Consider the following 4,509-nt stretch of genomic DNA (forward strand, 5'->3'; position numbering starts at 1 on the left):
TACAACAAACAAGGCTGTAATATTTCACACTAGAAACAAGGCTGTAATATTTCACACTACAACAAACAAGGCTGTAATATTTCACACTAGAAACAAGGCTGTAATATTTGACACTAGAAACAAGGCTGTAATATTTCACACTAGAACAAACAAGGCTGCAATATTACACACTAGAACAAACAAGGCTGTACTATTTCATACTAGAACAAACAAGGCTGTAATATTTCACACTAGAACAAACAAGGCTGTACTATTTCATACAAGAACAAACAAGGCTGTAATATTTCACATTAGAACAAACAAGTCTGTAATATTTCACATTAGCCCCTCAGTGGCACAGCGGTATGTCCGCGGACTTACAATGCTAGAAACCGGGTTTCGATAACCGTGGTGGGCAGAGCACAGATGACCCATTGTGTAGCTTTGTGCACAACTACAAACAAACAAACTAATCAGTTCAAACTTTCAGGAGTGAGCTTCGGGTCTCTCTTTTTTTTTACTGTTTGTTTGTTTATTGTTAGGCAAAAAACTATAAAATGGGCTATCTGTATTGTGTCTCCATAGATATCGAACCTTTTTCAGCGTTTCCGGCAGATATTGTAAAATATCATTAAGGGTTTTGTTTGTTTGCTCTTGGCAACTAATTTAATTATTAAAATCTCTCAACAAAAGTACATATATAGTAAAGTTTTATGAAACTTCGCCTGTTTAGTTAATATAAATGACCAAATATTCAAATGTTGGATTAGAAAATATATGGTTATCAAACAATAGAAGGTGATGTATTTTGTTCGAATAACGCGGATGTCGGAAGTAAGTAAGGAAGGTAGTAAGGAAGGAAGGAAGGAAGGAGGAAATCGAAATGGTTGACGAACTTGTAAAAATTGTAAAACGAGAAAAAATAAGGGGTTTTAGAATCCCCCCCCCCTGGAACGTACCCAAGAACCTCTGAAAGTTTTATGGTGGTCAGAGGTAAGTGATTTGGAAACTTTTCGTTACGGTCAGACAAACAGAAACTTAGCCACGAGCTGCTTTACAAAAAAGACTATATTCTAGAAATAAAAATTTTCTATCAGTAGTGTAAGTTATACTTTCCAAATGAAACTTTGCATGCGAATTCAACAAATTTGACTCTTTAAGAATTCAGCATTCGAAGCAGATCGAACCATGCAGACATAAGTTGTACATAATGAAATAAATATTTGTTTGTGCAAAAAAAAACTTGATCGAATTATTCAAAGTGTTGTTTCTACGGGGATGAATAAAAATTCGGTGATTTATTAAGACAAAGCAGAGAACGGTAGGATTAGTTCCCCCGGTGGCTCAGCGACTTATAACTATATACATTGGGTTTCGATACCCGATGTGTGCAGCTTTGCGTTTAGCAAAAAAACATACAATGTCTAGTCTTTAGTGAAAAATACTCGAGACAGGTTTAACAGACCGTTTGCTTCGGTTTAACTCTTTCAGGGCACCCCTGTGGGTAAGGGGTAGATTTACAGACTTACAACTTTAAAATTCAGGGGTCGATTCCCGTGGCGGACATACGCTATTGTGTAGTTTTTCGCTAAGTTTGTTTGTTTGTAATTATGCACAAAGCTACACAAAGGGCTATCTGTGCTCTGCCCACCACGAGTATCGAATCCCGGTTTCTAGCGTTGTAAGTCGGCAGACACACCGCTGTGCCACTAGGGGGCTTTTCGCTAAGACGAATAACCAAATAATAATAATGATAAAGTAGTAAAAATCAATAACTGTTTTGTTTTAATAATTCAGTAATTACATTTTTTTACAAAACATACGCTAACGTTAATTAAAACCGAGGACTTTAATTTGCATTTAATATTTTTCAATGAAAAACTCAAACAGATCTTTCGTAATTAAAATTGATTATGCTAAAGAATTTTACAGATATCGATCTCATCTGGATCTATCTTATTTTGGTCGTATTGCAGCTCCCTCCCAGGTGACCTCGCGGGCTTATAACGCTAAATATCGGCGTTTGATCTCATCTGGAATTATCTTATTTTGGTCGTATTGCAGCTCCCTCCCAGGTGACCTCGCGGGCCTTATAACGCTAAATATCGGTGTTTGATCTCATCTGGAACTATCTTATTTTGGTCGTATTGCAACTCCCTCCCAGGTGACCTCGCGGGCTTATAACGCTAAATATTGGTGTTCGATACTCGCAGTAAGACAGAGCCGATAGCCTATTGTATTTGTTTTTAGAGAACAGCCACATTGGGCTATCTGCTTTGTCAACCGCGTGGAGTAGAACCCAGAAATTCTGCGTTGTATGTCCGTAAACTTGCCACTGTCCCACCGGCGGGACAGCCCATTGTATAGTTTTGCGTTTTAAAAACAAGCACTTTGTATTTCAACAAAATAACGCTATTTTCAAAAAATTCGGTATATTTTGTTTGCATGAGATAGGAATAGCGAAGTATTTGCATAATGTTTAGCAATTATGATGAATTTTTAAATTATAATTGAGAAATTACTAATTAAAATTTGAATTAAGTATCTGCCACACGATATTAAAATGTAGACTTCGAAACGCTGACTGTCTATTTTCCTAATACAAAAAAGTTTGTTTGTTTTGAAGTTAAACACAAAGCTGTACCATGGGCTATCTGTGCTCTACCCATCACGGGTATCGAAACCTGGTTTCTAGCGTTGTAAGTCCGCAGACATACCGCTGTGCCACTGGGGGGGCACCAAAAAAAAAAACTGGAGCTCAAAAATATAGCAATTTTCGTTTGTCAGTAAAATTCAGACAGGATATAAGTGGAAACCTTATTTATAATGCGAAAAATTTCCATAAACTTAATAAATTATATATGACTAGTAGATATCTGTTGAAACAATTCAATGGTAATTTTTCTAAAAATAGTGATGAATAAATACAAGATACCCAGTCAATACAATACCTTGTATCAGAGCGTATATGCAATATGATTGTCTAGTGGGCCGTTTACAGCTGTATTTTGTCATTTCAGTAAGTAAAGTTGGATTGTGTTTGTTTCTAAGTAAAGGAGACTAACTTCAATGTACTGTTGGCAAAAATGTTTAAGCATCGATGCAACTGATGCATTTATCACAACAGAACGCTCAGGTTCGCTAAGTAGCCGCGGAGATTTTTGTCGCTGGATGCCACAGTTCCTTGCCGTTTTACTGAGTGCAAGAAAAGACCGCTACCGATATTGAATTCAATTAAAATCATTTATTCGACATGGTACAATAAAATCATGCATGTATACAACACTGACATGAAATATATATATATATAAACCGAAAAATCTCTCACAAAAAGACATGTTTTTGTTCCTAATAAAGTTTCTTCCTAGATTCGGCACATACGAACACCGAAGATTCAATGTTGATATCCACATAAAAGTTTACGACTTGCAAAAAAAAAAGAAATAATTTTCCTGTAATGTACTCTAGAAAAAAAAGCACTTTCTTATAACATTACAATTATATCTCTGTTAACTATGGCACAAACCTGTATGGAAGAAGTTTCTTTAACATGTTAAAAATTACCATCTCACTAAATTTTAACAAACATCACATTGTCTTTGTATTCAACGCATGCTTATTAGAGTTCATCTTATCTGTAAATCATAGGCTATAATCACCCCAGTTAACACAAATCTTGATAAATCCTTTCTTTTATCAGTTTTTGCTTTAGTTGTTTCCGTTATTTGTTCGTTGAGGATCGTTAAAATCGCCGTGTACCTCCACCAGGGTTATTTATATTTACACATGAATTATATTGCTCATTCGTTACCCTTTATAAATTCCGTGCAGTATGAGGGCACTAATCAATTTATAAAAAAAAAAGTCTATTTCAGCTGCTATAAAATATTTATAAAACAGAGCTAAATAATGTACAAAACATTTAAAGCATACCGAAATAATTTTAGTATTAGACAGTTGCAAAACAAAAAGGATCTAATAACATTAATATGAGAATGTTTTCCTTTGATTTTTTGTTGATGATTCTGAAAATTACTTACTTTCTTTTATGGTGGCTCCCCCAGTGGCACAGCGGTACGTCTGCGGACTTACAACGCTAGAAACCGGGTTTCGATACCCGTGGTTGGCAGAGCACAGATAGCCCATTGTGTAGTTTTTGTGCTTAATAACAGACAAACAAACAAACACTCTTTCATGGTGGCTCCCTAGTGGCACTGCGGACTCACAACGCTAGAAACCGGATTTCGATACCCGTGGTTGGCAGAGCACAGATAGCCCATTGTGTAGTTTTTGTGCTTAATAACAGACAAACAAACAAACACTCTTTCATGGTGGCTCCCTAGTGGCACTGCGGACTCACAACGCTAGAAACCGGATTTCGATACCCGTGGTTGGCAGAGCACAGATAGCCCATTGTGTAGTTTTTGTGCTTAATAACAGACAAACAAACAAACACTCTTTCATGGTGGCTCCCTAGTGGCACTGCGGACTCACAACGCTAGAAACCGGATTTCGATACCCGTGGTTGGC

Source organism: Limulus polyphemus, unplaced genomic scaffold (assembly GCF_000517525.1).
Source record: "Limulus polyphemus unplaced genomic scaffold, Limulus_polyphemus-2.1.2 Scaffold876, whole genome shotgun sequence".
NCBI classification, from domain to species: domain Eukaryota; kingdom Metazoa; phylum Arthropoda; class Merostomata; order Xiphosura; family Limulidae; genus Limulus; species Limulus polyphemus.